The sequence below is a fragment of the Oryctolagus cuniculus genome, chromosome 7, assembly GCF_964237555.1.
Source record: "Oryctolagus cuniculus chromosome 7, mOryCun1.1, whole genome shotgun sequence".
Lineage (NCBI taxonomy): Eukaryota > Metazoa > Chordata > Mammalia > Lagomorpha > Leporidae > Oryctolagus > Oryctolagus cuniculus.
Genome location: NC_091438.1, coordinates 15,861,949 through 15,884,993, shown reverse-complemented (window position 1 = coordinate 15,884,993; position 23,045 = coordinate 15,861,949). Strand labels below are relative to the sequence as shown.

At 40.5% G+C, this 23,045-nt stretch overlaps 2 pseudogenes; one reads left to right on the top strand and one right to left on the bottom strand.

Annotated features, from left to right (window-relative positions):
* The first annotated feature begins 384 nt into the window (after positions 1-384).
* On the top strand, positions 385-1,742 carry LOC103345831 (uncharacterized; annotated as a pseudogene).
* LOC100353229 (E3 ubiquitin-protein ligase RNF180 pseudogene) lies at positions 1,278-12,516 on the bottom strand (annotated as a pseudogene).
* Between the last annotated feature and the right edge of the window lie 10,529 nt (positions 12,517-23,045).

Genomic DNA, 23,045 nt, shown 5'->3' with positions numbered 1-23,045 from the left:
CACTTCACACAAAGGACCGTAACCCGCCAAGCAGCTCCGCCACCTCCGCGTTGTCCTCCGGCGACAGCAGCCCCGACAGCGCGGCTCGGGCGCGGCGGCGCGGAACCTATCGCTCCCTGCAGCCGAGGCGGCGGCAGCGGCTTTTCTTCTTAATTTTGGTGTTTTTTCTTTTTTTTTCCTCCCCTTAAACCTCTTAACGTTTCTGTGGTTCCACCCACTTCTTCCCACCTCCTCCCATAAACAACTGTCCTACCCCCCCCCCCAATAAATAAATAAGAGGAAGAGGGTGGGGGAGAGGGGAGGAGGAGAAGGAAAAGGGAGGCAGCGCCAGAGAGAGAGGCAGAGTCCCACCCGACAGCCGGCAGCCCGCAAGCACCTCACACCATGAGATGGCGACGCGCCCCGCGCCGCTCCGGGAGTCCTGGCCCCGCCGCCCGCTCGCCGTAGCCGCCGCTGCTGCTGCTGGTGCTGCTGCTGGGGACCGCGGCCCTGGCGCCGGGGGCGGCGGCCGGCGACCACTCGGCTCCCGCGGGGGCTCGGTGTGCTACTCGTCCCCGCCCAGCGCGGGCTCCCTGCAGGAGCCGGCTCAGCGCGCCGCCGCGGTGATCCAGGGAAAGGTGCGCCCGCCGCGGCGGCAGCAGGGGGCGCTCGACAGGAACGCGGCGGCGGCGGCCGGCGAGGCAGGGGCGTGGGGCGCCGAGCGCCAGCCGCCAGCCGCCGGCAGGGGGCGCTGGGGCTGCCCGCCGAGGACCCGCTGTCCGCCGCCCACGGGACCCTGCCCTCCCGGCCCACGACCCCGGCGCCCAGCCCCAGCGAGCCTGCGGAGGAGGAGGCGCCCTGTCTGGTGAAGGTGCACCAGGTGTGGGCGGTGAAAGCCGGGCCTGAAGATGGACTCTGCTCACGGTGCGCCTGCGGACCTGGGGCCACCCGGCTTCCCCGTCCTGCGGGAGGCTCAAGGAGGACAGCAGCTACATCTTCTTCATGGAGCCGGAGACCGACAGCAGCAGCAGCAGCCGCGCGCCGGCCGCCTTCCGAGCCTCTTCCTGAACCTCAAGAAAGGGGTCGGCCGAGTGCTGTGCAAGCGGTGCGGTAAGTTGCTGGCGCCCGGGCGCGTGCTCCGCGGGCGAGGGGCGCGCGGGCTTCCACGGCGGCGGGACGGAGGCGGCACCCACGCTTCCTGGCCGCGTCTTGGGCTCTGCTGCCGGTGGAAAGCCCAAGTTTGCACCTTGGTTGGGGCGTTCTGAAGCTTTTTTAAATTTAGCTTTTTGGGGGTTGCTTCACTGCGTGGCCCCGAAACGTGTCAGTGGCTTACTCCGCGTGTGGCTGCCTGAAGTTGGCTGTGGCGAGGAGGCGCTGGTGCTGGGCCGCCCCGTGGGGGCTTTTTCCGGGGAAGGAGGACGGGTCGGACAGGACTGGGCCTGGTTGCCCCGAGTGTGGAGATAGTCGCGGCTTGGTGCGTGTGGAGAGCGGGCAGGCTGGGGACGGTCGCCCACAGAGTTGGCGGGAGTTTGTGGGGGACTCCATGTCCCGCAGATGGGTGCATGTGCACCTTGTGAGTCTCTCTGGGTGTGAGAACGCTAAAGTTTCTTTGAACAAAATTACGGAGTGGCGTGTGGAAGGCCCTGGAGAAGGCCTTGGGAAGATAAGCGTCGCAGCCGGTTTCCCACACCTTGTCCCGTTAGGCCATTGAAGTGTGCTTGCCCCAGGGGTGCCTGGTAGGATCAGGTTGGCGAAATCAGCTGAAAAATTTCACAACCCTTCTAAGGGTACTTAATGTATACTAAGCTGATCTTCTGTATATTAAGATAATCGAAAATGAATCTTGATGTGAATGGAAGGGGAGAGGGAGTGGGAAAGGGGAGAGTAGTGGGTGGGAGGGACAGTATGTGGGGGAAGCCATTGTAATCCATAAATCGTACTTTGGAAATTTATATTCATTAAATAAAAGTTAAAAAAAATTTCACTACCCTTCTAAGGTAGCATTTCGTTTATGCCATTCGTAATATAATGTCTGTGACCTAAAACATCTGTATAACTTACTGATAACCTGCTATGTGTTAGTGATTATATGGTATTGTTCGCAAACCGCAGATTCACATGATTACACATCACCAATTCTAATACACCTAGTAACATTCTCCTTCTGTCTTTATGCATCTAATAGATGGTTGGGTTAATTGAATTTTCACAAAACTCAGCACCAGGCCATGCTTTGTCTGCCTATAATACAGAGTGTGTCAGATCTTCTCAGTTTGTATATGGTGATGGCCAACTATTTAAGTTGCGGTCGACATTTGTGGGGCTTTTGTCCTGCCGTTAATTAATACCTAATGATTTGGCTTTCATGAGAGGAAAGAGCATTGTTCACTCAGGGTTCCCTTATTTTAGCAATGGGCTTGGTGTGCCAGAGACCTGTTAAGACTGCACCACTCTGTGGCAGAAGCTGTTCAGAGAGCGGTGCTGAAGCAGCTGAGTGACGCTGGGACTCCCTGAGACTGGCTGACAGGTGTCACTGGGGAACATGGCAAGCACTCTGCTGGGAGCTCTCTTACTAGGGAACATAGAAGCTCAGCAGTGTTGTGCTGCAGCATATGTTACTCTGTTACAGAATCCAAAACAAAACCTTTTAAGCCACATCCTGTCCAGTTTTCACATGTTTGATATGTAATTGGGGAAGGATGTTTGCCTTTACCCCAAACTGAATGGGTTTTGGTGGGAAGCTAACATCAAGAGGATTAGGTTTGCAGGGATGCCTGGAATTGGGGTGCATTTCTAGGGTAGCAATGGGGGTGGTTATACCTTTTAACTAGAAATACATGTCAGACTTCAAGGGTAAAGTTCCTAACAGCATCAAGAGGATGTTTGGACGTGTAAAAGGCATGGTCTGGAAGAAGAATAATGTATTTTTATGTTTCTTTGGGGGTGAGGGGGAAGCTTTACTGTAGGTAGTATGGTTTGACCCTTTTGTTTTCCGGTCAAAACAAGTACATAGTTGTAACTTGTGGCATGTCAAAGAGGGTTGGTTTATAATGAACTGGAAATCTCCCTACATGACATTGGGTAGATGTAGAAATCAGAGTTCCTGCTCTGGGTTTGTGTGACTAAGTGTGAGCTTGGTGATTTTAGTGTTACATAACAAAGTAGGATATTGCATGGAATCAATAGATAGAGCTAAGGAGTGAGAGAAGTCGTCCTGAAAGTTTCTCTTGAATTTCCATCAACAGAGTCTTTACCATGGTGTCCAAGGGTGAAAGTAAATGGTACAAGCTATTTTACATAAAGTTAGTAAATATGTAGTTGGAATACTGGATGTAAAAGTGTGAGTGTGTGTATTGGGAAACTTGACAATTCGTCCAGCATTTCAGGCATGGAAAGCCAAGTGGAAAAAGAAAAGAGAGAGAGAGCCTATATGAAGAATCTCTGTGAGACACCAGTGCAAATAAGGGGCCATCAAAGAAGGATGTAATATTCTCTGAAAGCAGGAGAGAACTTCCACTTTGCTCATGGCCCTGATTAAATACAGATGGAGTTTGTGGACTCAGAAGGCTTCCATAGCCTTGGCAACTCATGTCAAAAGCCTTTGGTAATCACTGATGTCATAAATAAGAGTGTTAATTGTTAAATCAACAACAGGAATCACTGTGTACTGACTCCCCATGTAGGACTTCTGTTCTTAATGAGCTGTACTATTTAATTACCTGCAAAAGTTGTTCTCAAACAGTATTTTGTGTGTGGGTGTGTGTGCTAATTGTTGAAATCTTTACTTAGTATGCCTTTTGTATATAAAGTTAATTAAAAATTAATCTTAATGAAGAATGGGATGGGGGAGGGAGAAGGAGGTGGGAGAAGAGTGGGGGTGGGAGGGCGAGTACAGGGGGAGGAATCTCCACATAACTAAAGTCATACCTATGAAATTTGCATTCATTAAAGTTTTGTTTAAAAGCTGAGGGAGAACATTATAAGAAGATGATGAGTAGAAAGCTCTAGGAATCTCTCAACCTATAAAACAATTATATTGTCAGTTGTAAATACTTCAAATGCTTAAAATTCTATACTCTGTTAAGTGTTTGCAAATATGGTGAAATGGTTGGACGGTACATTGTGCTTAATTTCAGCAAATTTCAGCTTTCAGTGCAGGAACACCACAAATTCCCCATCCCCCACTGTCAGCTCCTTGGCAGCAGCTGTGCTCATGCTCTTGGAGCAGCTTGCAGGAAACATTCAGGAAATGCCTGGACAAAACCATGCCTTCTCCTTCAAATATCAGGATCTGTGGTGTGATCACTGAGTGCTACATCTGGCCAGAGAAGTATCTTCAAAAATTGGAAGGCATTTTTCTTGCACCTACCCCTATTGTGCTAAGTCCCCCCCCATCTCTACAGCTGAAATATCCAGTAAAGTTAAAAGGGCAACATATTTTTTCTCCATTGTTCTCATTTTCCTTTTTGTGAGCCATGCTTTAAAGGAGATTAGAATATTGAAAAACAACTACTTACTTGGGGAAAACGTGAAAGTGACTGCATGATCAAAGAAGAGCTCAGAAAAGACCCAAGCAGGTCTTAAGTTAACATCTCAAGCTGCTAAAAGCACAGTGAAAGCTTATTATAAATAATCAAGAAAAATGAACAAAAATAGCACATCTTGGGGAATAGGGAAAATCTGCTTTCCAGAGTTACTGTATTATTAGAATCAAATCTCCACTTGTCAATAAAAATTCAAAGGTATATAAAGAAATAGAAATGTGTGGTCCATCGAAAAGAAAAAAATCAACTGACACTGTACCTGAATAGGGCTTGATGGCAGATATAGTAGATGAAGACTTTAATAGTGAATAAAATGTGCAAAGAATTAAAAAAGTGGAGAAAGTAAGGAAAACTATGAACAAAATAAGAATATCATTAAAGAGAAAGGAAACAGAAGAAGGAAAAAATTCTAAGAGCTGAAAACAACAAAAACAGGAATGAAAAGTTCTCTAGAGGGATCCAGAAACAGATCTGAACAGATGAAAGAAAGAATCAGCAAAATTGAAGATAGAACGAAGAAAATAAGCAAACCTAAGAAGCAGAAAAGATTCAAGAGAACAGAGCCTAAAAATCATGTGTGACACCGTCAGGTGGGATCGTTGTGCGAGTCAACAAAAGGAGAGGGGAAAGAGGAAGGATCAAAAAAGACATGGAAGGTAATGGCTAAAAATCTCCCAATTTGATGAAATACATGACTATAACAAACATCAAGCTCACCAAAAACTTCAATTAGGTGAATTCAAAGAGATCCTCACTGAGACATATTACAATCAATATTTTTTGACAGGCAGAGTTAGACAGTGAGACAGAGAGAGACAGAAAGGTCTTCCTTTTTCTGTTGTTTCACCCCCCAAGTGGCCACTATGGCTGGTGTGTTGTGGCCGGCATGCTGCACCAATCCAAAGCCAGGAGCCAGGTGCTTCCTCCTTGTCTCCCATGCAGGTGCAGGGCCCAAGGACCTGGGCCATCCTCCACTGCACTCCTGGGCCACAGCAGAGAGCTGGATTGGAAGAAGAGCAACTGGGACAGAATCCAGCGCCCTGACCGTGACTAGAACCCGGGGTTCTGGCGCACAGGCAGAGGATTAGCCTCGTGAGCCATGGTGCTGGCCACAATCAATTTTTTTTAAGGGCAAGGACAGGAGAATCTTGAAGCAGGGAGGCTGCAGCACTTCATTACACACAAATAATTCTCTGGGAGATTATAAGGAAATTTAACATCAGTAGCACTGGAGGACAGAAGGCAGTCTACCAATTTATTCAAAGTGCCAACGTAAAATGATTGTCCAAAGAAAGTCCCAGCACTCTCATGACTTCCCTGTACTCAAGGAAATATAAGCACAAATTCTTCTGAAAGTATTTCAGAAAATTGAAGTGGAAGGAATTCTCTCAAACAAAACCAGAATCACCATACCAAAACCAGCCTGGCTAGTCCAGCTGCTACAGGCATTTAAGGATAAACCACTGAATGGGAGACATACATCTGTTCCTTTCTCTTGTTCTTGCACTTGCTCTTGCTCTTGCTCTCACTCTCAAATCTGTGTGTGTGTGTGTGTGTGTGTGTTTCTCTGTGTTTGTGTGTCACAGTGCTTTTCTTTTTTTTAGAAACCTCTTATTTAATAAATATTAATTTCATAAGTACAACTTTGGGATTATAGCAGTTCTTCCCCCATAAACGCCCTCCTACCCCCAGACCATCCCACCTCCTAATCCCTCTCCCATCCCAATCTTCATTAAGATTCATTTTTAATTATCTTAATATACAGAAGATCAACTCTATACTAAGTAAAGATTTCAACAATTTGCACCCACACAGACACACAAAGTATAAAATACTGTTTGAAGACAAGTTTTATTGTTAATTCTCATGGTACAACACATTAAGAACAGGGTCCCACATGGGGAGTAAGTGCACAGTGACTCCTGTTGTTGATTTAACAATTGACACTCTTATTTATGATGTCAGTGATCACTTGAGGCTCTTTTCATGAGATGCCAAGGCTATGGAAGCCTCTTGAGTTCACAAAGTCCGACCATATTTAGACAAGACCATAGTCAAAGTGGAAGTTCTCTCCTCCCTTTAGAGAAAGGTACCTCCTCCTTTGATGGCCCCTTGTTTCCACCAGGATCTCACTCTCAGAGATCTTTCATTTAGGTCAATTTTTGAAACAGTGTCTTGGCTTCCATGCCTGAAATGCTCTCATGGGCTTTTTAGCCAGATCTGAATGCCTTAATGGCTGATTCTGAGGCCAGAGTGGTGTTTAGGACATTGTCATGCTATGAGTCTGCTGTGTGTCCTGCTTCCCATGTTGGGTTATTCTCCCCCTTTTAATTCTATCAATTGTTATTAGCAGACACTTGGTCTTATTTATGTAATCCTTTGATAATTAATCCTATCTTTATGATCAGTTATGAACTTAAACTGATCACTTTAAATAGTAAGATAGCATTGGTACCTGCCAACTTAATGAGATTTTGGTGTCCCATAGCAAGTTTTTAGCTTTACCCTTAGGGGTAAGTCTGAGGGAATGTGTCACATTGCTTTTCAAATCAATAAACTTTTTTTATAAAATGGGAGAAAATATTCAGCATAGGAAAGGTTTTTTAACTTCTTACAACACACATAAAAAAGTATTTAAAGTGATTAATATGCTGATTACATTTATATTGATTTATAATATGTGCATTTATACATGCACACATAATGCAAGCTATATCTAATACAATATAAATATATACAATTTTATTTCTCAATTATACTTGATTAAAGCCTGAAAAAATACCTAATAAATAAATTCAATAAAGTTAGAGGACTTCCAGTCAACATTAAAGCATCACTATTTAAAAAGGCACTTAAGAAAGTAATTTCCTTTACAATAGCATAAAAACTAATAAAATATTTAAGGATTGAATTTAACTGAGGGGATGAAAAGCTTCTACACTATAAACTTCAAAATGTAGCTAGAAGAAATTAAAGCTGAAAGTTGGAAAGATATCCCATGCTCATAGATTAAAAGTTTTGTTTTTTTAATTTTGGAGATAGCATATTTTTAATTTACTTTATAGTCAAAGACTTAATGCTCCTCTAAATAGAGTTCAACCCAGAAGTCTTTCTACTTTTCACTCGTTGAACACTATGGTTAGTGGTGCATTAAACCTGTGATTATAAAGGAAATTGAGGAGTTTCAAGATGGTGGAATAGCAACAGAAAGGTCTGATTTATGTGGAATGAAGTTAATATTTAAAAAGAGGGAGAAGGTGCACGTTAGGATAAAGCTGTGGGAGAACCACAGAAGAAGACCCTGTGAAAGAAATAGGAATGTTCCAGACCTGCTTCAAAAGAGCAAATACACAATAGAAGATAACAAAAGCCTGGATCCAACAGGAAGATGTGGACCCTGATGAGCCAGGTGAGAGAGGAATCCATGGGCCCATGGCACTGCTGATGCAGTAGGAGGGAGAGCTTGGTGAACTGCTTTTAGAGTGCCACAGGGACACTCTAAGACAGCAGGCAACCAAGCACCCAGAGGCAGGAAAAAAAAAAAGGCAGTGCATCTCTCTCCCTCCCCCCTTCCCTGTTAGAGCAGAAACCTGCAGTCAAGTTGGGGAAGGACTCAGGCCATTTTTGGACACAGGCAGGTAGCTGCTGTCCCATCGCCCACAGACCTAACCAGAGAGAAAAACCCACCTTCCCCACCAACACCAAATTTGGCTGGGAGGCACACACAGACAGCAGCTCTGGGAACACCATAGTTTCCTTACAGCCAGGGCTGGCTAGTGGGATGGAGTGATATTGTGATGCCTCTGACTTGAGTTTTCTTATTTAAGATTGCTTTGGCTATTTAGAGTTTCTTGTGCTTCCATATGAATTTTAGGATTTCTTTCAGAGCTGAGAAAAATGTCCTTGTTATTTTGATTGGGAGTACATTGAATCTATAAATTGCTTTGGGTATAATGAATATTCTGATTATATTAATCATTCCAATCCACAAGCATGGAAGAATTTTCCGTGTGTGTGTGTGTGTGTGTGTGTGTGTGGTATCTTCTAGTTCTTTCCTTAGTTATTTGTAATTTTCATTGCAGAGAACTTTCACATCCTTGGTTAAATTTATCCCAAAATATTTACATTTTTTTATCTATTGTGAATTGGACTAATCTTATAAGCTCTTGCTTAGCCACAGCAATGTTAGCATATATGAATGCCATTGATTTTTGTGTGTTGATTTTATATCTTGCAACTCTGTCAGATTCTTTTATGAGTTCCAATAGTCTATTAGTGGAGTCTCTGAGTTCCCCTATAGTAAGATCATGTCCTCTGCAAACAGGGATAGTTTGACTTCCACCTTTGATTTCTTTTTCTTTTCTAATGGCTCTGGTTAAAACTTCCAGAACTATATTGAAAGTAATGGTGAGAGTGGGCATCCTTATGTAATTCTAGGTCTTAGTGGAAATACTTTCAGCTTTTCGCCTTTCAATATGATATTGACTATGGGTTTGTGATACATTGCCTTGATTATGTTGAGGTATGTTCCTTCTATACCTAATTTTAACAAGTTTTTTTATATATATGAAAGAATGGTGTATTTTATCAAGGCTTTCTCTGCATCTACTGAGATTTTTTTTTAATTTCTGCTTTTTGTTAATATGATGCATCATGTTTATTGACTTGCATATGTTAACCCGTCCTTAATTCTCTTGGATAAATCCCACTTAATCTGGATGGGTAATCTTTTTGATATGTTGCCAGGTTTGATTAGTTAGTATTGTGTTGAGGATTTTTGCATCTATATTCATTAGGGATATTGGTCTATAGTTTCCACTTTTTGGTTTGGAATTAAGGTAATGCGGTGATCAAAGAGTTTGGGAGGATTCCCTCCCATTTAATTGTTTTCAATAGTTTAAGAAGAATTGTTATTTGTTCTTCTTTAAAAGTTTGTATAATTCAGCAGTGAAACCATCCAGTCCTGGACTTTACTTTATTGAGAGGCACTTTACTACTGATCCAATCTCAGCCTTGGTTGTTGGTCTATTCAAATTTTCTATCTATTCTTCCTCCAATTTTGGTGATCTGTGTATGTCCAGAAATATGCACATTTCTTCTAGATTTTCCAATTTGTTGGCATATAATTGTTTTAATGATACCTGATGATTCTCATTATTTCTGTGTTATCAGTGTAACATCTCCTTTTTCAACTCTGATTTTGTTAATTTTGATCTTCTCCTTGGTTTAGTTGGGCTAGTGGTTTATTGATTTTTTTTTTTTTAAAAAAAGCTCTTCATTTCACTTATCTGTTGTATAGTTTTCTAGTTCTCTTTCTTATTTCTTCTCTAATTTTTATTATTTCTTTCCTCCTACTAGTTTTGGGTTTGGTTTATACTTGTTTTTCTAGGTCCCTGTGCTGCACCATTAGATCACTTATTTGATATCTTTACAATTTTTTTGATGCAGGCACTAATTGTCATAAATTTTTCTCTTTACATTGTTTTTGCTATATTACATAAGTTTTGATATGTTGTGTTGTCATTTTCATTAATTCCAAGGAATTTTTTATTTATATTTTGATTTCTCCTATGACCCACTTTTCATTTAGGAGCTCATTGTTCTGCCTGTGTGTGTTTGTGTATTTTATATGGTTTCTTTTGTTTTACTTCTTTGTTTTTAAAAAGGGACAAATTTCATGTATTTCATATATATGGTTTAAAAGCATAACATTTCCCACCCCACCCCATTTTTCCTCCCTCAATCCTATCTCCCTCCTTTTCTTTCTCTTTTATTTTTTCTTTCCCTCATTTTCTTATTTTTCTTTTAAGTTTTACAATGACATACTTCCAATTTTCTTCATAATCAAATGCTTACCCCTCCACTAAACACAGAATTCAACAAGTAGTAGGTAGAAAAACCACTATCCTTCAGGAGTATAGACATGGGCCATAAACAATAATCAAATCTCAAAATATTTAGGGTTCCTTATGTTAATGTCCAGATTCATTCCATTGTGATCAGGAAAGATACATGGTATGATTTTATTTTTTGTTTTGAATTTGTTAATAATTTTTTTATGGCTTAGTATACGGTCTATCCTAGAGAATGTCCCATGCTCTGATGAAAAGAATGTGTATGCTGAAACTGGGATAAAGTGTTCTGTAGACATCAATTAGATCTATTTGGTAGATAATGTAGATTAGATCTGTTGTTTCTTTGTTGATTTTTGTTCTGTTGATCTGTCACTGATAAAAATGGAGTGTTGAAGTCCTTCATTATTGTCTTATGTCTCCCATTAGATCAAATAATATTTGTTTTATTTTTTATTTTTTTTAACTTTTTCAAAAAGATTTCTTTATTTTAAAGTCAGAGTTACATAGAAACAGAGGAGAGACAGAGAGAGAGGGCTTCCATCTGCTGGGTCACTCCCCAAATGGCTGATTTTAGAGCTGGGCCCGGTCGAAGTCAGGAGCTTCTTCCTGGGGTTTTCCACTTGGGTGCAGGGGCCCAAGCACTTGGGCTGTTCTCTGATGCTGTCCCAGGTGCATGGAGCAACAAACTGTCTGGAAAAAGACTCTAGATATAATTGTCCAACACAATGGGCAGGGAGTGCTTGCAGGATTGTCTTTAGCCAGAGTCGGTAAGCAGGGCTCACAGAAGATGTGGTGGCAAGGGTAACACATGTCAGGGTTGAAATAAACATCCAGACCCACAGCACAGATGTAGCTATCCTTTTCTTCTGCATATTTGTTTTCATCACTGTACTCATCTCATTGTTCAAAGTCACATGATTCAGCAATCCCACTCCTGGGTATTTAACCTGCTTCTGTAGCCATCTTTCATGCCATTGTCGTTTCCTTCGTAGCTTCCTCAACTTGTTCCTCTCTCTCTTATTTAGCCTCTGATTAATGGCACCCAATGGAAAGCTGGCTGAGCTCAGGAAGTCCAGAGGGGAGAGGTGTTCTTCGTGGTCTGAAGTCTCCAGCACGCTCCTGCCAGCCAAGGGCAGGTCCATGAGAAACGTCAGGTTGCTGGTAGTATTGGCATTGTCAGAATACACGGAAGAAGCTTCTAGACCACACTGAAATTCACCTCCTCTTTGTGTCTGGGTCTCATGGGGAGCCACTGAAAATCTTTGCAGCAGTACAGTAGGATCAAAACTGGATGGATTCTGAAAGGAACAGCTATTTTTAGCAGATTGTCAAGGCAAACCTGAAAGGTCAACAGACCGTGTTTCATTGAGCCTGAGATAGGCGGTAGTCTTACTATGTATTTCGTACAAAGTGGGTAATAAAGTCAGTTTCTCACTGATGTTCAGATCCAAACTATGTGATTTTCTATGAAAAGCTCTTGTAGTGCATTTTCCAGTCACAAGCTGGAGAACAAGTTGGTATTTTGGATTTGTTCTGAAGAGCAATTTTTCGTTCTTCATCTGGAAATACGTTGATCATACCTCCCGGCAGAGTGCTTCTGTTAATCTCCCAGGGCCATTGTTATTTAGGGCCATGTTTAAAAGCATATGATTTCTGTTTTGGGAGCCACCGCCTGTCAGCTGAATTTCCTTGTCACAACCTGACTGAACTCTAGGATGTGACAAGTAGTTCAGCGAAGGCCTCATTAGACTGCCTGCCTGTGCTGGCTGATAATTGGTCCCGCTCTTGGAGAGATATACAGCTGCAGGCTGGCCACAGGAACATTTTGGAGTGCTGACAAAATTAAAGCCCCCTAAATGGGCCCCACAGAAAGGGCAATTCAGTTTTCCAACTGTCCACTGGGCTTTTTGTATCCGGCAGTTTATGCATTCAGGAAGTGCTTCTATATTCATGTGCCACACGTGACAAACATTCTGATCATCACCTGAATGTTGACGTTTATCCGTATTCACTTGATTCTCAAGATATTTCATGAAGCAACCAGAATTTGCTATACATTTTCTACATTTCCAGCAATGAAGAATACTTATTTCTTCTTGATCATGAAGTTTAGTTATCAGTTCTTCACTTCCTTTCATCTGCATCTGTGTCCTGGAGCGCCTCATTCCGCGCCCCCTCCCGGCACGCCCAGCCTCTGGCAGCATGGCTCTGAGCAACATTGTTTTAAATATCTGGGTTCCCTAGCATTTGGTGCATATAGATTTACTATAGTCACATCTTCCTGTTGAGTTAATCCCTTAATCATTACATAATTACCTTGTCTCTTTTTATAGTTTTGGCCTTAACATCTATTTTGTCTGATATGAGTATTCATACTCCTGTTCATTTTTTTATTTCAGCTTGGAATATGTTTTTCCATCCTTTCACTTTCAGTCTTTGTGTATCTTTAAAGTTGAAGTGTGTTTCATGTCGGAAGTGTATAGATGGATTTTATTTTCTAATCCATTTAGCCTGTTCATATCTTTTAATTGGAAAATTTAATGCATTTATATTCAAGGATATTATTGATAAATAATGACTTGGTCCTGCCATTTTTACATAAATATTCCTATTGTTTCTCTTCAGTTTCCTTTGTTCTTTTGCTAGGAGGTTTTCCTGCCTTCACATTCTTTCATGACGTTCATTATCTTTCTTTGTTTCTAAGTATTACATCCTTTAGTATCATTTTGAAGGCTGGCCAGGTGGTAACAAATTCATTCAACTTTTAGTACTCTTGGAAGTTGTTTATTTCACCTTCATTTATAGATGGGAGTCCACTGGGTAAAACATTCTAGGTTGAAAGAGGTTTTTTGTTGTTGTTTTGGTGGGTTTTTTTGTTTGTTTGTTTACAATGTGGACTATTGTTTTCCTTTTTCTACTAGCCTGTAGGATTTCTGGTGAAAACTCTGCTGTCATTCTATTTGGAGATCCTTTAAAGGCAACCTGGCATTTCTTTCCTGAAAATTTTAAGATATTTTCTTTATGTTTCACTTTTGAAAATTTGACTAATGTTTTGTGGTAAAGCTATTTTCTGATAATCTTTGCTTGGGTTTCTATGTGCTTACTGTATTTGAATGTCCATATCTTTCTCTAAATTGGGAAAATTTTCTCATATGTTATTACTAAGTATTTTTACAGCAAAGTAAACAATCAATAGTGTGAAAGACAATCTATGAAATAGGAAAAATATTTGCAAGCCATGTGCCTGATAAGGGATTAATTTCTAAATATGTAAGGAATCCTTACAATTCATTAGTAAAAACAACCTATCCAGTTTAAAAATGGGTTTAGGACTTCAATCTACATTTCTCAAAAGCAGATATACATACGGCCAACAGATAGATGAAAAGATGCTCATCACCACTAATGGGTGAAATGTAAATCAAAACCAAAATGAGGTACATTTCCTACCCATCAGGATGGCTAGAAAAAAAAGACAGACAATGGGAATTGGCAAGGATTTGGAGACACTGGAGCACTTCTACAGCATTGGTATAGCCACCAATGGATAACACTATAATGGTTCCTCAAAATATTAAAAACAAAATGACCAGAAGACCCAGAAATTTCACTTCTGAGTATTTATCAATAAACAAAATCTCAAATATATCAGCACTTGCATGTTCACTCAGGACTATTCCCAATTGTCAAGAAGTGGAAACATCTTAAATGTCCACAGATAGATAAATAGATTTTAAAAAGTATGATGAATACATACCATGGGATATTATCCAGCCCTTAAAAAAGAAAGAAATTCTGTCTTTTGAAACAACATGGATGATCCTAAAGGGCATTGTGCCAAGTGAAATAAGCCAGTCACAAAAAAGATACTGCATGATTGTGTTTTTGTGAAACACAGATGTTTCTGTGAAACATCTAAAATAGGCAGACTCGTGGAAACAGAGGAGACTGGTGGTTGTCGAGGGCTAGGGATGGGGGAAGTGGACTTTACAACTGAGGAATATAAAGTATAAGCTATGTAAGATGAACAAGCTCTAGAGATCCGCTGCACAAGATGTACAGATAGTTAATACTGTGCTGTGTACTTAAAAATGTTAAAAAGATAACTCTCACATTAAACACTCAAGACAATAAGATAAAATGCATTATATACCTTTTGCTGTTTATTTGAGCATAAATCATGCAAGGTCTTTGACAGTCCATTGATATCCTTCTCACTTTATTAATACCATGAGCTAACATCCTTATTTTCCACTCTTCCCCAGGATGACTCCTCTCCTGAAGTCATTGTCTACTCATATGTTGTTTCACGTTGGCCTTTCCTGTGTCTTTGCCTTTGCTCACTTCAGTCTGCATCCCACTATATGAATATGAAATTAATATCCCACTCATACATATTTAGGCTCCTTCAGTGACAAATCAATACCTTCTTGCCCCACAAAAACTTCTTTGAGCACTACAAATCAAGAAAATTTCTTCTATCTGAATGGTGTGAGTGCATCAGTTGTACTCTTTTCAAGGAATTAGGTACTTTCGTTCTTATTCTGTTCTTCTTTCGTTATTAATATGAAGCTTCTTGAACATAAAATTTAACTCTTACTCACTTGTAGTATACAAGGTGGTAAAACTAGTGCTTGAACATTGTGGTTACTCAAAACAACTTTTAAAAAAATGAGTGAAGCCATCCTGAAGGACTAAGCATAAAGAATGCATTGAAGAAAATAATTTCTAATAGAAAATAATTTATTCTTCTCTTCGGTAAGCATACAAGCTATGATTGTGAGTAATACTTCTTTTCCTAAAGAACTTCTTTAACTGTCAATGATGGTCAATCCAAAAAAACCAACTCCTCTGTGTAGACTTCTATACTTAGCAGTTATGAGGGTGAAAAATAGTCAATGAATTCTACATTTGCCTTCTTGTAGATACAACACTATGTCGCACAAACAACCAAATGATGAACAGAAGCTCAAGCTCACAGTGCTGCTTCTTCCTTTAGCTACCCACTGCCACCACTTCATCCCTGCCAAGGGCTAACTCTGACACAGGGTGGGGGCAAGTTCACTAAAACAATGCACCAAGCAAAAAGTCAGTTCTGAAGCAAGGAAGAATTGACTAGTGTACAATTCCACAATGTATTCATCCATTATACAAAGCCTTGACACAAAACCCGAATAGCCACTGAGTCCAAGCTCTTCCTCCCAAACCAGCCCTGGAGTGTCATTTATCAAATGCCTTGAATGTTACTATTTCTTGTAAAATTAGAGTATGCTCAGGTTAGACATGTCACCTTTGTCTATAAAACCATTTTTTCTGCTGTTTCATGCCATGGAAATCCATTGTCTCCCAGCTACCTGAAACTATGCTTTTGTCTTAAGTCAATTATACTTTGCAATATCTTGGATTTGTCTTCCTCTTTTATTTTCCACACTTTCTACCTTGGGCAGTTTGGTTTACCAGGTTTTCTAATACAAGCACCAATTCAGTGTAAGTAAACCAAAAATAATATTTATGTCCTACACAGTTACATTTACAATACTTACAATACTTGTCATCCTTTACCAAACTCTATTCTACAATGGTGATGGCCCTGATAAGAATATTTTTTAAAGAATTATTTATTTTATTTGAAATGCAGAATTACAGAGAGAGGGAAAGACAACACACACACACACACACACACACAAAGAGAGAGAGAGAGAGAGAATCTTCGATCTGCTGATTCACTCCCCAAATTGCCACAATGGCCACCAGGGCCAGACTGAAGTCAGGAACCAGTAGTTTCTTCTGGGTCTTCCACATGGGTGGCAGGGGCCCAAGCACTTGGGCCATCCTCTGATGCTTTCCCAGGCACATTAGCAGTTGGCTGGATCAGAAGTATAGCAGCCTGGACTTGAAGTGGCATCTATATTGGATGCCAACTAGGATGCCATTATGCCACAGTGCCAGCCTCCAAAAGGAGCCTTTCTTGAGAGCCACATGTGAAATGCAAAAATATTCCTCCATGTTTTGATTAACAAGGACAGGGTACAAGGAGTACAAACGATTTCCTTCTTTAAAAAAATGTATGTATGTATGTGTGTGTGTTTATGTTTTTGAAAGACAGAGTGAAAGTAAAAGAGAGAGGGGGATAGAGAGAGAAAGAGAGAAATTGATTTTCCATCCACTGTATTATTCCCGAAATGGATCCAACATCCAGTGCTGGGTCAACCAAAGCCAGGATCCAGGAACTCCATCCTGGTCTCCTATATGGGTGGCAGGTCACAAGTATTTGGGCCATCATCTCCTGCATTTCAAGACATGTTAGCAGGGAGCTGGATTGGAGGTAGAGACGCTGTGACTTGAACCAGCATTCTGATATGGGATATGGTGATTTAACCCACTGCTCCATGACTCTGGGCCTGGAGTACAAAGTATTTCTTTCTTTTTCTTTTCTTCTTCTTCTTCTTTTTTTTTTTTTTTTTGACAGGCAGAGTATACAGTGAGAGAGAGAGAGAGAGAAAGTTCTTCCTTTGCCGTTGGTTCACCCTCCAGTGGCCCCTGCAGCTGGCGCACCGTGCTGATCCAATGGCAGGAGCCAGGTGCTTCTCCTGGTCTCCCATGGGGTGCAGGGCCCAAGCACCTGGGCCATAGTCCACTGCACTCCCTGGCCACAGCAGAGAGCTGGCCTGGAAGAGGGGCAACCGGGACAGAATCCGGTGCCCCGACCGGGACTAGAACCAGGTGTGCCGGCGCTGCAAGGTGGAGGATTAGCCTACTGAGCCGCTGTGCTGGCCAGTACAAAGTATTTCTAAGAATTACTGAGAAAGAGTCAGGGAAGAAATTGTTAGAGCTACTGTGGGAGGGTCGAAGAGTATGTAAAGAAACCAGTAACTGCATCTGCTACCTAATTCTTGCAGTGTTTAGGGTGGCAGTTACTACTAATTACATCCCAGTGAGAAAGACAACTAGATCTGTATCTAAGTTTTGTATGATAGTTTGAGGAGTGAACATTAGAAAAATGAAAAAGTGATTTAAAAATATCTTTAAGTGCTACATAGTGTAGAGCATTATTGCAAAATCTATGTTGTTACTAAAATGTCTGATTTTCCCTATGAAAGCAGACACAGTATCCTTATTAGTAGAAGCAAATGGGAAAGCAAAACAATCCTTGCCCAGTGGTTAGAGAAATTATTAAAAATAGCTAAAAGGTAATAAATAAAATTGCTACAGTAACGAGGTATTATTGCAGAAACAAATCCCTAGCAGACTGTCCATTATTTTCCCTTGTAACACTGATCTACAGTTCTTGCAGCTACAGTACTTGAGCCATTTACCCTCTACAGTTGTTCTAATTATATCTATTAATGTGATGCATGTTTAACTGGATTTTAATAGAACTGTAGCTCCTTGTTTAGCAGCAAGTTTAACAGGAGAATAACTTATTGTTGATGAGGTTTGGGGTCATCCTTGCTTCTACTAAATAAGAATTGAAATGTGTTTGAAAACCAATGTCTTGGGTTAAGTTCCTGCTCAGAAAGCAAATTCCTATAAATCAAAGTGGTGATTGTTTTGCCCATATTCTGAATGAGTTGAGAACACAGATATTAACATGTTTAATAACCCTGCCTATGAAAAATTCCTCTTAAAAAAGCCCTGTCCAAATTTTTCTTCAAGTTAATTAGGTACTGGGTGCACAATTGTCATGATAATATTATATAACAGGTACATTTCCTGCTTGAGGGAAGTATAAACCAGTAACAAATTAATTCTGTGAAATCATGAATAAGCCAACTGACCAAAAGTTGCAGCATTCATCAAAAGAAATAACATTGACATGTCAAAAAGATGTAAGATTTTTAGAGTGGTAGCAAGGTAATTGAATCTATTACCATATGAAGAACTCTTTTTCTATAATGTTCTAGAGGGTTCCCAGATACTATTTTTGATATTATATTAAAGATTTTAACTATATCAGTGCAGCATGATGTTTTATGTGACTGAATCTTAATCATAATCCTTGCTGACATACTTATCTATTCAAACGAGTAGGGATCCATTTTGATAGTGATGATAGAAAAATGAGTCAGTGCTAATCATTATATTGTCAGAACAGTTCCCTGAACATTCAAATGATTATTTGAGGCATATTTGAAAAAGCAGAGACACTACAAGAAATAAAGGATAACTTGGCATCAGTAATAATGTGCCTTTGTTGTTAAAATCTGTACATGCCTTCCTTATCCTGAATTAATCTGGAATCACCATTTATCCTTTCAATTTGCAGGAAAATCGATGGTGACCAACATGAACGCTCACTAAGGCTCATGATGAAATGAATTTTGAAAATTTCTGTTGAATCACAAGAACACTATTTATGTGTATTTGTTATGAACATCTTGTTTTTCAAGCTATTCTACAAAATATATAAAGCTACTTTAAAAATAACTCATTAATCTTTACTTAAAAACCTTCTGTGCTTAGTTGTATGAAGGAGGGAAACAATGGAAAATTCAGTCTTGAAAACGAAATTCATTATATAAGTTGAGGGGCAAGCAAAAACGTAGGACTTTTAAAAAGAAAACAATATAAATAATTAGGATTAAATATTTGTTTAAAAACTTTAGATAATTATCAGTATCAGCATATCTCTGTCAACTTAGATTTTAATTAAAAGCTTGAGATGGCATTTTCTATCTATGAGCACTGCTATACCCTTAGTCCTTGAATTTTGCCATTGTTTTGAGGCTATCAAGGCATGAGTGTCGGACATTCGTTTTTCCTCATGATTTCTATGACTAGGACATGGCATGAACTAATTTCTGTAAATTTCTACAGTAAAATTGTAAATTGAGTAACCATGTGGTAAGACACAAGAGGGAATGAAAGGCCCTTGACCTTTATTACATGAGATACTTATTGTAGAGAAAGAAATATACATAAAACATAACTTTACAAGATAGCATGTGAAAATGTCTGCTGAATTTAGATCTACTTTACAGCTCTGTGGGAAACCTATTTTTGGCTAACTTTCATGTTCTTTATCTTTATATGAGGGCTGGCACTGTGGTACAGTGGGTTAATGCCCTGACCTGAAGCATTGGCATCCCATATGGGTGCCTGTTCAAGACCCGGCTGCTCCACTTCCAATCCAGCTCTCTGCTATGTCCTGGGAGAGTAGTAGAAGATGTCCCAGGTCCTTGGACCCCTGCACCCTTGTGGGAGACCTGGAAGAAGCTTCTGGCTCCTGGCTTTGGTCTTTGGATCAGCACAGCTCTGGCCTAGCACAACTCTGGCAGTTGTGGCCAATTGGGGAATGAACCAGCGGATGGAAGTCCTCTCTCTCTACATCGCCTTCTCTCTGGGTGTTACTCTGCCTCTCAAATAAATAGTCATTCTTGCAAATTAAGCTTGCAGTTTCTTCAGGAACATCACACATAATATTTTTATTTCTAGACATTGTTCAGAACAAATTTCTTGAGATTCATTATTTCTCATCATGTGATGAGAGAGAGACAGAGAGAGAGACAGAGAGAGAGCAAGCTTCCAGTAGCTGGTTCACTCTCCAAATGGCTGCAGTGGCCAGGGCTGGGCCAGACTGAAGCCAGGAGCTGGGACATTCTTCCAGATCTCCCATTTGGGTACAAGGGCCCAAGCATGTGGAACACATTCTGCTGCTTTCCCAGACACAAGAGCAGGGAGACTGATTGGAAGTAGAGCAGCTGAAATAGGAACCAGCATGGATACGGGATGCCAGCATCACAGGTGGAAGCTTTACCCACTAATCCGCAATGCTGGTGCTGTGAATTTTTGTTTAAATTTAAATCTTTCTTAGAGAGAACTTCCCTGACAGGCATATCTGAAAGAGATCACCTCTCAATTATTCTTTGAAGATTCAAGCATCATTCTTCCAAGGTTGAAGTGATTATATTTACTGCCTTATTTGCTTTTTTCCCCTACAATGAAAATGTAAACAAAAGGTGAATATTTTGTTGGTCTAACAAGAATGCAACGTTTCTGACTCATTACCTTGAGAAGTACATATAGATGAGGATTTAAATGAGTGCAAATTTGTTGAAAATCTACATGTATAAAGATGGAAAATGACAGGGTATGAGGATTCTTACTATGTGTCAATATACAAATGGCAATAAAATTGCAGGGAGAGATGAGAGAAGTAGGAAGAGAGACAAGGAAAGGGCAGGTGAGGAGGAGAGACAGGGAGGGGGAGAGAGAGAAAGATAATAGAAATCTTAAAGTGAATGATCTGTGTGTGTGCTGAAACTGTAGCTGCCTTTACTGTGGATGGCAGATACAAAGGAGAGTCATAACACCTACTGGACATTTGTAAATTACCTGGTAGATTTGGCACCTGATACTGAGAAGCAGAACTATTGAAATTCTGAATAATAAAAGAGAACATTTTGTGTATAAAAGTGTGTGTGTGTGTGTGTGCGATATACCTGTTCACAGATAACATATTTAGAGTATGGATAATGTTATGAGAATTTTAATGCTCAGTTTGTCCTGTAAACACCTAAAATGTTCTGGTTAATTTCAAAGAATCTTAGGAATGGATCCATCGAGAAAATTAATGTATGGAGATGTTTTAGGTATGGATTCTGGCTTTCCTGTCCATTGGCTGCATAACAGACCCTGGCTTGTTGATTAACCTCTACCTGTCAATACTCCACAGCTGAATATGTGGTGACAATGATGTAAAGGTTGATTCTGAGTTTGACTGAGATGATACGTACAAATGTTGATTCTCTTTCTATTCCTTAATAGTGTTTTACCTCAGATTTCTTTTAATAGATATGGTTTCATATTCTGAATGATATTATTACTGCAAAATAATTTTTTGTGTGTAACATGGTAGCATCAGAAAACATTTGAAAGTAGTTTTAAAGGATTTTTGAGGACTTTATGTATGTGTGCCTAAATGATTTTGAGTAGTCTTTTTTTATTTTTATTTTTTTGACAGGCAGAGTGGACAGTGAGAGAGAGAGACAGAGAGAAAGGTCTTCCTTTGCCGTTGGTTCACCCTCCAATGGCCGCCGCGGCCGGCACGCTGCGGCCGGCACACTGCGCTGACCCGATGGCAGGAGCCAGGAGCCAGGAGCCTTCTCCTGGTCTCCCATGGGGTGCAGGGCCCAAGCACCTGGGCCATCCTCCACTGCACTTCTGGGTCACAGCAGAGAGCTGGCCTGGAAGAGGGGCAACTGGCACAGAATCCGGCGCCCCAACCGGGACTAGAACCCGGTGTGCTGACGCCGCTAGGCGGAGGATTAGCCTAGTGAGCCGCGGCGCTGGCCTGATTAGTCTTTTCAATAACAAGACTAGATACTATTTTGAAAAGGTAGCTCCATGTCATGCAAACATGATCATTGTGTGTTCTTGTTCAAGTGTTGCCATGTCAAGTGTATATACTTAATAGATAATATTGGATATGCTGTCAAGTATGCTTGCTCTCTCATTTAAATCTCCCTTTTTCAGAGTTCTGTATAAAGCACATAGCTTCTGCTATGTTATGAGGTAGAGTTGCAGCATTAATGCCAATGGCAAATTCAAATGTCTGTTTTTTCTTTCTGGTAATAAAGTAGCTCATTTAAAATATTAGTACTAGTTTAATACTTAGCAAATGATCGTAAACAGTACCTTGGGGTATTTCTTGGGGCTTGCGATTCATATTAAAGGTCAAATTAAATGGGGTTTTTTGAGCTTCCAGTTGAAGTATATCTCAGCAAAGCAGTTAGGCATCTGAGTGACTTTAGGGCTAAATGCTTGGTTTACCAAACCAAGTTCACTAATTAGTGACTGCATGACTTTGAACAGACTATTCAAACCCACTGTATCTCTGATTTCCTTATCCTTAAAAAAAGTCCACCCATTTTGTGTGAAGATAAAAGGATTTGGTATACATAAAGGTTGAGTTAGCACTTAAATATTTAATAGAAGTTAATGTTAAAGTTGTATCATATGAGCAGCAAAAAAGCATGTGCAAAGATGTTCAATTGACCTAACATTGAAAAATGTAGCTTAAGATCAAGTTGGGACATCATTAGATATCTATTAGAACTTCTAGAATAAAGCAAAGTGGCAAAAACTGTATTACCATCATTAATGACTCAGATTACCTCTCCTTGTAACATACGTAACCAACTCTTCAAACAGTCAGTTGTATGTAACTCCCCATCAGTCATCACATTTAACAAATTGGTTGTTATTGTGTTCACATGACTGTCTCCTTTATGGTTCTTGACTTCCAGGGAATCTGATTCTTACTGATGTGTTTAGTGCCCAGCATATTGCTGCACTCTATATTGGTTGAGTAAATTGAATGACTCATTTTTATATAACATGTTACTATCTTAGAAGACTTATTTTAAAACATTGTGAATAAAGTACTTGTTAGGACAGCAATTTAAACAATTTTATCATTTGAAAGAATCTTTGTTTTCACAAAATATATTTGTTTTTGAAATTCCTGATCAGCACGGGAGTTTTGACCTGCTCCATTTCTGACCTGGGCCGGTTCACCCCTCCTTAGGCAACCTGGTGGTCCCCTGCTTCCGGGAGGTCACCACATTGATGCCGAACTTAGTGCGGACACCCAATCGGCATAGCACACGACAGCCCAGAACTCCTGGACTCAAGCGATCCTCCGGCCTCAGCCTCCCGAGTAGCT